The following is a 13,877-nucleotide window of genomic DNA, read 5'->3' as shown; positions in this document are numbered from 1 at the left end:
AGGAAGAGTTAGAAGAAAACTATTCAAGGAATAAAGTGTCACTGAGAATAAAGAAGAGAGAGGATGATTATTATTTTGTAGAAAAAGAACTCTCAGATTGCTTCAGAAAACAAAGGGGTTGGACAACTTTGATGTGGAAACAACACTTCTCTGTAGGATCTCATTCTTCCTGCATTGACTACTCCTAATCCAGGGCTTTGTCCCTTTTATGATATTGGCATTTTTTGAGTCAATTAATCAATTTCCATTGACTATTATTCCAAAGTCCACTCCTGGATGAAACTACCCTCACTGTGTTTAATATTAAAGAATGATCATTTCCGCCAACATTAAAATCTCTCTCCTGAATTAACATTTTCTGTAGACATATAGGCAACACCTGTTGCATGATTTTCTATTGTCAGCTTTCATTTACATGCAATGAAGCACTCTCTTCCCAAAAATGTTAAGTTCATGAAGTCAAAGAGCAACCATTGTGTTTCTCTGTTGAATCCCCATTATACCTGTTCCATTCACATTGCACATAGTAAATATTGGTAGAATAGATTTATAAATCCAAATGGTATATATATATACACACACACATATATATATATGTATGTATGTATATATATATATACACACACATATATATATATATGCCTTTCAATGAAAACCCTAATATTTTGCATTCTATTTTTACGAATGTTGTTGTACTTAGTATTTCAACCTATTGTTCTGAAAAACAGATTACACTGAAATGCATGAGTTTACCTAGGGAGGGAGTTCAATAAATAAACCTGAAATTATCCTTCTTGATCATGGTTAACATACCAAAACTTGTGGGTGTGTAATTAAGACATATGTAGTACCATATGACCCAACAATCCCACTCCTGGGTATATACCCAAAAAACTCGAAATCATTTATATGTAAAGATATATGCACCCCTATGTTCACTGCAGCATTATTCACAGTGGCCAAGAGTTGGAAACAGCCAAAGTGCCCTACGATAGAGGACTGGATAAAGAAGATCTGGTATATATAGACGATGTAGTACTACACAGCCATAAGAAAGGATGAAATAGCGTCATTTACAACAACATGGATAGACCTTGAGAACATTATGCGAAGTGAAATAAGTCAAACAGAGAAAGCTAATAACTATATGATTTAACTCATATGTGGAATACAAAACTGAAACTTATGAACACAAACAGCAGTGTGGTGCTTGCCAGAGGAGGGGGGTGGGGGAAGAAAGGGGTCCTAATATAAGGTGACAGGAGGAGATTTGACTTTGGGTGGTGGGCACATGGTCCTATATACAGATTTTGTAAATCAGTAATCCACACAGGAAACCTTTATGTTCATGGTGAGTAATGTCACCCCAACAAAATTAAAAAATTAAATGTTAAAAAAGTAATTCTAACTAAAGTAATTCCATTTTTTTTAAAAAAAAAAAGACACATGTAGTATCAAAAATTCAAGTTCCTTTTGCAAAGATACTTTTTTTCCACTGAGGAAAGAAAATGTGTAGTCTAATTTCAAAACAGAGAAGTGGAAATTTGCTAGAATGGGGCATTCATTATTGCAAAATGTTCACTACCTCTTCAAACTGTTCTGCTGTTGAGAGATGACCAGAAAGCATACACTCTGAGCTATAAATATCCTCAGAGAACCATGGAGCATCTGCTTTTAATTTGTGCTTGGGTGGCTTATACATCAGACAGGAAAACATCCCTGCTTTTAAGAGGTTTGAACAAATGCCATAGAGTAAGTCCCCATTTTTGAATGTTTGTTGTCATTTTGGTTAGTGAACTCCATCTACCAAAACAAAAAGTAACAGGATGCTTCAGAGGGCTCCTCCTTTGGCCTTGGACTTTAATGTTTAAAGAAAGACAAGGGGTGGGAGGCAAACATTTTTGCCTGCTCTGCCACACAGATATGTTTTTAACTGATGATTCAGAAAATATTTGCAACACTTATGTATGCAAACCATGTGGTCTTTATATATCTATTGAATTTTGGAATGAATTCAGCCTTAGTTTTGTTTCCTACTTACCCATTCATGGTTACTATTGTATTTTAGGTTTTTGCCTGTTTTATATTTAACTTCACACAGCACCCATTAAGCTGATTAATGTTCCATTTGATCATTTGTATGAGTAAATGTCTTAACAGCTTAAGAAAAGGAGATAACTATGGTTGGATCTAAAAGTTAGGCAGAAGCTGCCACTTAATGTTTAAAAAAAAGGGGGGGTCAAAAAAGGCAGGTAAACCATGCATATTTTCAAAGCCTCTCTCAGTCCTTAGTTCTTCAATTCTTCCCCATTTATGTCTTCCACATTTACACTGTGTAAGTCATAAATGTTGCAAGAACCCAAATCTTCAACAGGAGGTCATAAATATTAATGTGAAGTGGGCAAATAGAGTCTTGGGAGAGTTTGGGCTTAATCTGAACCTTAAAGAATAGAGAGATTTGGGTACGTAAAAGGAGGTGAAAGACATTAGCTTCAGATGTGAAAGACAAAAATGAGCTTGTATCAGAGAACCATCCCTTCGACATGAGGACATGAGGACCTGCTTGTTCAGGTTCTTATCTCTGAAAGCTCTTTTGTTATCTACCTGAAGTTCTTGACTCTTGCTGGAGGACCCCCATATATAATTTTTTTTCACTAGAGCAAAAAACAGCTCTGAATGGCTGGTATGAGGTAATACAATGGCATAGCATTTAGGTTTCTTAGATAGTTTTTAGACAATGCACGTTTTGGAAATGTAGTTGTGGCTGAGCTCTTTGTCTAGTCTTTCAGTGCACTGTGTTAAAAAGAAAAAAAAGGTGGTACATCTGCATCTCTGCATGATCAGTGATGACTTTCAACCTTTATTTCAGATATGAATGTCAATAGGACAGAATGAAGGAGACATGGATATGAGGTCATGAAAAAGATACTTTCCTAAACACCACGTAATGTAAAATTTCAAATGGTTTTGCCGTATTCAAAGCCAATTCCTTTGAAAGGCTTTGTGAGTATTCCAATGATGTTTCCATCCTTCAAGTCATTTTTAGAACCCTTCTCTTTGAATATTTCTAGGAGTCTACAGCGCAATCTAGATGATCGTCCTCAGTAGCAAATCTTCCATCCTTGCCTTCTTCTCTCTGCATCTATATCTGCCCTTTCTTGTATGCTGACCCCTCCATGCCTAAACCAGTGCATCTTCTCTTATTTTGTTCCTCTTTCTGCTCTATCCATGTCTTATCTATTAGCCCCATGCCTGTCCCAGCATTTAGCAAATGCAGAATAGGGGTGGAGGATACATTGCTTGAAACTGAAGAGATATATTAAATTATGATGTAAGAAGAGGATGCAGTAAAATAGAGATCAGAGACATTGGAGCACTAAAAATGTGTAATCTGAACATGGACCACAACCAAACAATACTTTGCCTATGAAGGGGTAGCTAGGAAAATGATTAGAACATATCAAATGACACAGGGAAAGCACTACATACACGAGAACCTGTTGTGGGAGGTATTAAAATTATAAACTAGATATTATAAAAAGTATTGATAAGGAATATTCAGATTCTCCTCCCTGCTCCCAATACCAAATGAATCCTAATTTATTAGGCCAGTTTCTATCCATTTCCTCTGAACTCAATCTATCTCTGCCAAACTCTTTTCCAGTCTTTTGGAATACAAAATTGGAGAACACTGCAATGCTGACAGAAGACTGCAGAATCCAAGAGTCAAGAGGAAGGGAAAGACTTAGCAAGAGAGGGGTCAGTGGGTTTGGCAAATAGAATCTGCAGTGTCCAAAAGTACGAGATGTGAAAGATTGACTATCCAAGAACTATTCCCAAAGGGAGGTAGATTGTATGTATTTTAATGCTTTTCAAGATATAAATTGAATACCTTTTTAAACATGGTTGGGTGAGAATCATGCTCCTTAGACTGGACCACATGTAATGGCTTTAATAAGGTTACATAAAAAGATACAGCTCATACATTGCGGTAGGCCTATAGGCTATGAGGTACCCACATATGCTTTCTCACAGGGCAAGCATGCAAGTGATGTTGTTGCGAGCCGGCATGGAAATGGGCCCTCTGTTCATTACCCAGTCTATGAGCGGAGATTCATAGGCACAATCAACACCCCCAGCTGCTGTGGGTGCTTTGAAGTCTATGGAAGCCCCAGGGCAGAACCTAGGACTAGAGATTACAGTGTCAACGGCACCAAGTCACCTGTTTCTCTTCGTTGGTGAGCTCACTCAACACTCAGTTGGGGAAAACTGTATGCACACATATGCCTGCTTTTCTGAGATTCTCAACATGCTCCTCTCAAGCCACCTCTTCTGCTCATATGAGAAATGAAGGGAATTTGTTGTACCCAGTCCGCCTGGAGGGCGCCATTCACTGGGGCATACTGTCTGATTATGTTCCTGGGCTGCCACATCATTGATCATGAACAAGAGGTGGAACTATAAAGTAATAAGGTTATTTTATCACTCAGACATTGAAATGTAAGTGAAAGTTAATGTTTTACTTTCAGAAGGTCACTATGGGTAATCTATATTTAATCCAAAAATGCTGACCTTGTTCCAACCATTTCTGAAATAACTTTTGGAAGTAACATTCAGAGCTATTTTATGAGCACACAAGAAAGTGTCATTTTATAGTTACACCTCATTAATTATATTTGGTTGCACTGACTTTCAGTCCTTTTCAATATCAAATTCATCCTCAGGGCATGAAAATTGCCCTCAAAGAGTATATTCAAAGCATGAGAAACAGTTCTGAGTGCAATTGAAAAGGGGGAGTTCAATCCTGTTTTAACCACTATTAACCTAATTTAAATAAATGAATCATCTCTCTTGAAGACTAACTCTAAAGAGGGAAATACCAAAAATACATTTTTATTGATATATAATTCATACACCATAAAATCTCCTGAAAGCATAAAATTAAGTAGTTTTTAGTATATTCATAAGATCATATAACCATCACCACTAATGTTAGGACATTTTCATCACCTCAAAAAGAACCCCCTCCCCCCCCACCAAACCCATTAGCAATCATTCCCCACTTCCCATTCCTCAGCCCCCATAACCATCAATCTGCTTTCTGTCTCTATGGATTTGCTCTCGCTGGACATTTCATACACATGTAATCAAAAAATAAATGTTTCTTTGTCATCTTAAAGTCAGTCTCCGGTGGAAATTGATGCCTGTTTTATTCCTTTAATGTCAAGAAGAAACAACCTCCTGAATAAGTTTTTGTATAAAAATGCAAGCAGCATAGCAGTTCATAATCAGACAGAAACTTTTATCCCTAGATGTCTATATCATTTAAGAATATTTATGAAGCAATCCATGCTAAATAGTTATTGAGAGTTTTAATTCCAAAGAGAAAACTGTGCTGAGCTTTATTCAGTGACAAAGCATATCCGGGGCAGAATACAAACAAGTTTTCTGATTCCTAGATTGAGATCTATTGTTGTAATATATTCCTTAAATAAGACAAAGAGCCAATGGCTCCACCAAGGATTTCTTTACAATTATTCTTATTTATAATCATTTTTCATCAGATCTCCCTTGCGGTGACATTTACAAGATAGTTGGCCAGGAGAGAGAATAGGGATGAGAGCACAATGTTCAAAAATCAAAATAAAAGATAAAAGCCATCAAAAAAGAACACAAAAAAAGAAAGATAAATGCCAGGAATAACTAATATTTTAATGGAGGGGTCACATCACAGACTCACAATTCCATCCTGAGAAAATAAAAATATCTTAATTTCCAAAAAGTAAGAGAATTTTTAAATACAAGTCATTATTATTTTCAAAAGGAATCAGAACTAAAATGCTGCTCATATATTGTGATATATCAACAAGAAAATTGACATTTGAATCTTCTCTCCTCTCTCTCCCCTCCTCCTCCTTGCCTTCACTTCTTTCTCCCACAGTCATTGGATGCCTAGTACATTTATCCACACTGTGATATGGTCAGAAATAAGTCACCAGAAACAAGTCAGACATGGTCTTTGATCTCTTGGCACCTTCAATATTACAGAGAAGACATATTAAACAACTAGTTCCAAGTTTGAAGCAATAATAAAACAGAGGTACAGAAAAATCTATTTTTCACACAAATGATCATAAGTAATCTTGGTTTAAATGATTATTAAGATTGTCAGTCTCTGCACCTTACATAATAAATAGCCCATCTCTTCTTCTGAGAAGACATCTAATGGTTGCCAATCACATTTAAAAAGGTTCTCGTAGCTGTAGTCCAGTAATGATAGGCAGGACTAGCTTGACTGCTAGCTTTGTTCAGCAGCATTTTCACTATTTCTGAATCTTTAGTCATTTAAGAGCCCAACTGACTCTTTTTCTATCAAAACCAGAGACATTTACATTTTTCTAAATTTCTTTACACTTGAAACTGTTAACATACACTTCTATTCTAAAACTAGAGACCCAGTACATGAAATTCATGCACGAGGGGGGGTGGGGATTAATGGAGGATGCATGGGGACCAGCAGTCGGGGGATGCACGGGGATCGGCAGTTGGACATCCCTCTCACAATCCAGGACCACTGGCTCCTAACCACTCCCCTGCCTGCCTGCCTGCCTGCCTGCCTGCCTGCCTGATAGCCCCTACCCGCCTCTGCCTGCAGACCTGATCGCCGCCTAACTGCCCTCCCCTGCTGGCCTGATCATCCCCAACTGCTCTCCCCTGCCAGCATGATCACCCCTGACTGCCCTCCCCTGCTGACCTGATTGCCCCCAACTGCCCTCCCATGCTGGTCTGATCGCCCCCTAACTGCTTGCTTCCCTGTGCTGGCCTGATCTTGCCCCTAACTGCTTACTCCCCTGCCGGCCTGATCACCCCTAACTGTCTCTGCTTTGGCCCCCACCACCATGGCTTTGTCTGGAAGGAAGTCAGATATATGGAAGATGTCCGGTCAACCCGGTCTAATTAGCATATTACCCTTTTATTAGTATAGATATTTCCAGCTAAAAAAGTTTTGGTAGAATGAGGTGCCAGTATACAGTATATAAGGCCCTCTATTGGTCATCTAGGGCTGCCATAACAAAGCACCACCAACTGGTGACTTAGAATAACAGATATGTAGTACCTTACAGTTCTGGAGGCAAGAAGTCTGAAATGAAGGTATAGGCATGGCCAGTTTTCCTCTGGCACCTTTAGGTGAGGATCCTTCCTTGCTTTTTCCTAGACTCTGGTGGTTGCTGCCAATCTTTAGTGACTTAGAGGTGCATCATTCCCACCCTGCATCTTCACATGGCCATCTTCCCTCTGTTCATGTTTGTCTCTGTGTCCAAATTTCCCCTTTTTAGAAAGACACCAGTCATATTGGATTAAGGCCCACCCTAATGATCTCCTTTCAACTTGATGATCTTTGGAATGGCCTGTCTCCAAATAAGGTCACATTGTAAGGTACTGGAAGTTAGGGCTTCAACATAACAATTCAGCCCATACCAGCTCCCAAGCAAAATGATACATTCTTTATTAATGATTGTAATAAATAACTGACTTATTGAACTACTTCACTCTGTACTGTGAAAATCACTTTTTAAAATCAATCTACAAATTAAGGGAGGCTATGTATTATCTTTTCTGCAAGTAGAGTTTTTCTCCATTAGCATTAAGAAGAGTCCTAAAGAGATTAATAAGAATTTTTGGGTCAAATTTTTAAAAAATGTTCATGGAATTTTCCATCACTTGGAAAAGATCCCAACAATAGTGGAAAATTCATAAAGGAACATTGGTATGCCACAGAATTCAATTTGTATTCTTATCATGACCTTATGCCTTTATATCCAAGTGACTTCAGCACCTTGCTATGATGAGAAAGGCACAGTGAGGCACAGGGGAATGTGAAGTAAACTTTACCATGAGGAAGAAGAATAGCAAATATTTATCTAGTTCAGTCCTGTGTGACTGGTGTACTAGGCAGTGTGAGGAAGCTAAGTAAAACATGACACGGGCCTGCCTTTAAGTTTGTCTCCCTAAAAGAAGAAATAAGATGAATATTAAAATACCTATAACATGAGATATTTTTTTTTAAAAAAACACAGGAGACAAAAATTGATTCCAGTGGAGAAAAACGGAGTAGAACTTTTAAATAGAAATGTCACAAATGGGATGGTGGCGATTAAAATACCTGTTTTAAGTATTACTTGCTGTTTTTAAGTTATTGAAATAGTAGTAACTGTGATGTAATACTGTAACTTAGGTTTTTAACTGGAATCGTATATACCCAAATGATGATAGATGGCATTAAATTTTGAATTGAACAAAGATGCACTCCTTTTGAAAATATTTCCATTTCCTCCTAATCCTCAAGAGAACAAAGAAAATGACAATGGACAAAGCAAGGATCCTATTGCTAGGTGAGTTTCACTCTAGTCCAAGAACCAGAGTGTAACTATGGCAGTATTTCAATTTATTTAAGTTATTACAAATCAGCTTTTTCATCTATAAATAATGAACTAAAGGAGATAAAGACAAACCAGATACTTTCTTTGAAATATAACTAGAGTTTGCTATCATTTGAACACCTTCAAACACACATTTGTATACTTCCAGATCAACAAAAGTTGGTCACAATCTATCTTCAAAGTTATCAAACAAGAAATGGAGTTAATGGATAACTTCTGTTTGAATCAACATATACCTAGAGCCTTGCCATTTCCCCACTAGTGCAAGGTCAGAAAGAGCTTTACACAAGTAACTCAACATTAATATTAACAAACTCTATTGTTAAAGGATTTTAAAAAAAAAACACTTTTAAATCATATATTTACTTTCTTCATTTTTACTTGGTATTAGCTTTTTAAACAATCATTTATTTTAATAATTTCTATCTACTGATATAAAGTGGAAGTGGTGGTGCCTAGGCTGAAAGGTAGGCAAGAGCCTGATTGGAAAAGTCACAAGGAGACGCTACAGAAGAATTCCGAGCAGAAGTGCAGCACCGTCAGAGCTTAAGGAACGGTGGCGTGATGACAATCCAGAGAACAGCAAGGTAAGAAATGCAGAGACCAAATGGAGTGGCTCCACTGAGACTTTTATCTGAACCACACCCAGGAATGCACTGGAGAGTGATGCTCAAGAAATGGACTGGGCACGCCGAGAAAACAAGCGCATGCACGAGGGGCAAGTCTGCATTACCAGTGAGCTTGTCTTTGGTCCGTTTCCACCTTGCTCCCTGTCCCCATGCCCCAAATGAGAACATTCCTTTTTCAAAAGTTTTGTTGTTGAACATTTTGATTGAGCAAAGTCTTCCCTTTGCCTTACTAGGTGGTCCACCACGTTCTGTATAACCCACCTTCTAAGAATCCCCAGAAACTGGCCCTGCTTTCCATCCCCATTTGAAATCAAGGCTCTTACTACCTTTGTTTGCCTGGACGATCATTTAAAATGGATTTCATTGCTTCTTTGCATCTCTTCCTCCTCTCAATAATCCATTTCCCATCCTGCTATCGAAACGGTTTTCTTAACATGCAAATATGATCTCATCATGGCCCTGCTTTAAATCATTGAATGCATCTTCACTGTCTTCAAGATGGAGGAAAAAGTTCTTGCTGTGAGTTACAAGGTCATTTAGGATCCAGCCCTTCCCTCCACCTGGAGTTTTCTCTCCTCCTGTGTTCCCATGCATGCTTCGCTGCCAAACTGCCAAACTGCCATCTTGTAGCATCCCGAACAGGCCTTGCTCTCTAACAGCCTTTGACATGCTATTCCCTTGCCTAGAATGCCTTTCTCTGCATTCCCCTCTATATCAGCTTCTTATTGCTGCTGTAATGAAACATCGTCATAAACTTAGCAATTTAAGGCAACACTAATTTATTCTCTTATGATCTGGAGACCAGAAATAAGACATCAGTCTCACTGCACTAAAGTCAAGGTGTCAGAGGATTGATTCCTTCTAGGGGCCCTGGGGAAGTATCCATTTCCTTTTCTTTCCTGGAGACCACATGCATTCCTTGGCTGGTGGCCCCTTCCTTGCACATTACTTGGACCCCTTGCTTCCATTGTCACATCTCCTCTCTGTTATCAAATTTCCCTCTGCCTTTTTAAAATAAAGACATTTAGGATGACATCCAGGATATTCTTTCCATCTCAAGATCCTACATTTAATCCCATCTGCAAAATCCCTTTGACCATGGAAGGTAACATTCACAGATTCCAATGATTAGGACTTAGATACCTTTGCGGCCATTATTCAGTCTATCACACCTACCTTTTTTGACCTCAGCCTTTCCAGACACCACTTAAACATTTTCTCTCTTCTGGGAATTTCCCTTTCTTACTATTGCCCCCCATAAGTACCTCCAATTACCCCCCTACTGGGTATCTCACTAAGGTGATCAACTGTATGGGATTGTCTGGGATACAAGACTTTCAATGCTAAAACCAGAAAACTGCTAGGCAAATCAGGATGACTCAGTTATCCTAAGTCCTCACCTTTCTTCCTATATCACACTTATCACATGGGATTATAATTTATAATTTTCAGTTCTCTTGTGTTTCTCCTTTGCTGGGCTATGGGCAGGAATATGCTTCTTTGGGACTTATGACGTTCGTGCCTCAGTTTTTGGCATGGTAGAGGCTCCCCATAAGTGAATGGATGTGGATGGAGTTTGTGAAGCAGCCCTACAAAGCAGACAATCTAGGCAAAATGGAAAAGTTCCATCCTGGAGTAGAATAAAAACAAAACACTAAACACCAGTATGTTCTCCTGGATATTTTTCTTTTCTTTCTCATCTGCACTTGCAAATCTGAGTTGAACTAGACATAGTTCTTTGCAAGAATCCAAATGTTCACAGTGTTTTACAGAACACACTGTCTTGGAACAAACAGTCTCTACTATTTATAGGTGATTGCTTCACCACTTTCTTGTCTTGCCTGTTTCTTGAATGCCCCTTGCCATAAACAAAGCCAATTGAAATAGATTTTTGGCCAGGTTCTGGGAGTTCTTATAACATTTCTTTATTCTCTAAAATTCTGATAAAACTGACTCATTCTGGGAATTTAAATCATGAATGCCACAGCACCTGGAGCACCAGCCCAGTGACTCACCTTTTTATCACTTCTAGTTACCCTCTGGTCAACTTTGTTTCCGTCTGTATGTGTCCTTGGGCAAAGGTGCCCCAAGCTAGCCAGCACAGCCAGCGTTAATGGAAATGTAACTGAGGTAAACATTAAAAAGTAAGATTCAGACAAAGACATCACCTAGGCAGAGCCATTGTTTCTACAGTCCTGCTTGAGAGAAAGTCATTTCTGTTGCTCAACAGTGAATACTTCTGCGTCCTGATACCAAGTGTGTCTAATTGCTCCTGAACAACAATATGAAGGGAAACCCTGGACAGGGTAAAAGAATGGGGACAAGAATTAATTAAATAACACATCTTCTGTTGACCATATTTTTATGGGAGAGAAAGTAGAAAATTAAAACCTGTTAATGTCACATAAGCAAAAACAGAAGCTATGTAAAAAGATGAGACATTCCTGATGAATGGGAAAATAAAACTTGGAACTTTTAAACACTATCAATTAACATGTTATCAATATACTAGAGGCCCGGTGCACGGATTCGTGCACTGGTGGGGTCCCTCAGCGTGGCCTGCGGGGATCAGGCTGAAACCAGCAGTCCAACGCTACCTGCCACTCCTGCTCATCCCGGCCCCACTGTGCCTGCCGCTGTGGTCTCTGGGCTGCAGCGGCCAGCCATGAGTCTTGTGTCTGGCGCTGGTCGGTCAGGTGAGCGCACTCCTGCTGTGGGAGCGCACTGACCACCGGGGGCCAGCTCCTGCATTGAGCATCTGCCCCCTGATGGTCAGTGCATGTCACAGCTACTGGCCGGTTGTCCAGTCATCTAGTCATCTGTATAGAGAGAGGGAGAGAGAGAGAGAGAGAGAGAGAGAGAGAGAGAGAGAGAGACTTAGGCTTTTATATATATAGATAACTAGATCGATAATGATAAGCTTTGCCTTTTACATGGAATAAAATCAGATCACCAAAAGTGAAGAATTCTGCACAGACACAATTAGAGGGAAATATTTGGAAGACCCCAAAGATATAATGCTGTAGCTAAAAAGACATATATTTTTAGTTTAGAAAAAATACCTTAAACTCTACTTAAGGTTTATAAATCTTTTCTCTAATGTATGATAGGTGGGAAAACTTTTAATGATTCTCCTCAAGAATATTACATCTGCCCGGTCAGTGTGGCTCAGTTGTTGAGTGTCAATCTGTGAACCAGGAGGTCAAGGTTCAATTCCCAGTCAGGGCACATTCTCAGGTTTCGGGCTTGATCTCCAGTAGGGGGTGTGCAGGAGGCAGCTGATCAATGATTCTCTCTCATCATTGATATTTCTATTTCTCTCTCTCTCTCTCCCCTCTCCTTTTCTCTCAGAAGTCAATAAAAATATACTTTTAAAAAAGAATATTATATCTAAGTGAGTTAATTTGAATTCTTCCTGAATAGGTATAATCCACAAAGGGTTATGACAGATGAGTGACTGCTCTACCCAAATGCAGCCACCAAATCCCTGATTTGAATCCTGGTTACAGAGCTCTTTATATTTACCCATTATTTGCTTATAAGTAAATTACCATAGTTATCATTTCACCTGCACACCCACTAAATAGTTATCTGTCAAAAGACTACTGATGGTTTTTGCTACATTGTGAGTGGCAAGGCTGAGTGTTAAAACCAGCTATATAGGGAAAACCAGTGCTGTCCATTCATGAGGACATTACGCTTCTGAAAAGGAAAAGGAAATGTCCCCTCTCCCTTTCCATAGGCTCTGGCTTTCTGGTTACCCTACTCCACCAGATTGAAATAAACAATAGAGAATAGTGAACGGCTTTAGATAATCTCTTTTATTTAAGCTTGAAAGAAATTGAAAGGCTCAACCAAGGTCATGTTAAATGTTAACTTCTACCAGGAATTGAGGCTGAAAGGTTCACCAGCAGAACGGGGTAGTTTTGTTTTATAAATCCACAGTCAACTGGCCTCTATCATGTTTACAGAATGCCAGGTGGCATTAATAATTCAAAATGGCTACACATCTACAACTAATTTCCTTGTCTTCATAATATTTTGTGTTTTCTTTTTATTTTTTTTATTTCTAACTCTTTAACTAAGTGAGCATTTCACTTTTCTGAGTCTCTAATATCTTAGAGTTCTAGAATTTTCGAGTTGAAAAGGATCATCTAGCCCGTGGCTCCTAGAATTTTTTAAATTATGCTAACTAGCAAAAGTTTCCCAAATTTGGTAACTGAATTAAACTTGTGAACTTTGTACTTTATCTGGTGCAGAAAAAAACAACACAGGACAAACAACTACCAACTGTCATCATCATCATTTTATAAAACAAAGGATATGTTCCCAATAAAAGGAAATAGAAGGATATCATCTACAGTGGGAATGAGAGAGAAATATATTTACATAAGTCTTGTTATCTGAAAAGCTTACCAACTTGTTTTCTCTTTTAATCACAGATGGGTAGAACTTTATCCAAATGGAATCTGATATAATTCCAGTGCCCAACCTTCAACTGAAGAAATGAAAACTTGGGATCACTTGACCAAGATCACTGTATAAGTTAAGGTTCTCCAGAGAAAGAGAATCAATTAGCTATACATACATATCTGAAGAGAAATATTTATTTTACGGAATTGCTTATATGATTGTAAGGAATGGCAAGTCCAAAATATATAGAGTCAGCCAGCAATCTTGAGTAAAAAGGTTCAAAATTCAAGCAGAATTTCTATGTTGCAACCTTAAGACAATTCTTCTTTCTTCAGGAAACCTCAGTCTTTGAACTTAAAGCTTTCAAAGGATTGAATGAGGCTCACCCATATTA

Source organism: Eptesicus fuscus, chromosome 2, assembly GCF_027574615.1.
Source record: "Eptesicus fuscus isolate TK198812 chromosome 2, DD_ASM_mEF_20220401, whole genome shotgun sequence".
In the NCBI taxonomy this organism is placed as follows: domain Eukaryota; kingdom Metazoa; phylum Chordata; class Mammalia; order Chiroptera; family Vespertilionidae; genus Eptesicus; species Eptesicus fuscus.
This window is presented reverse-complemented; position numbering follows the sequence as displayed.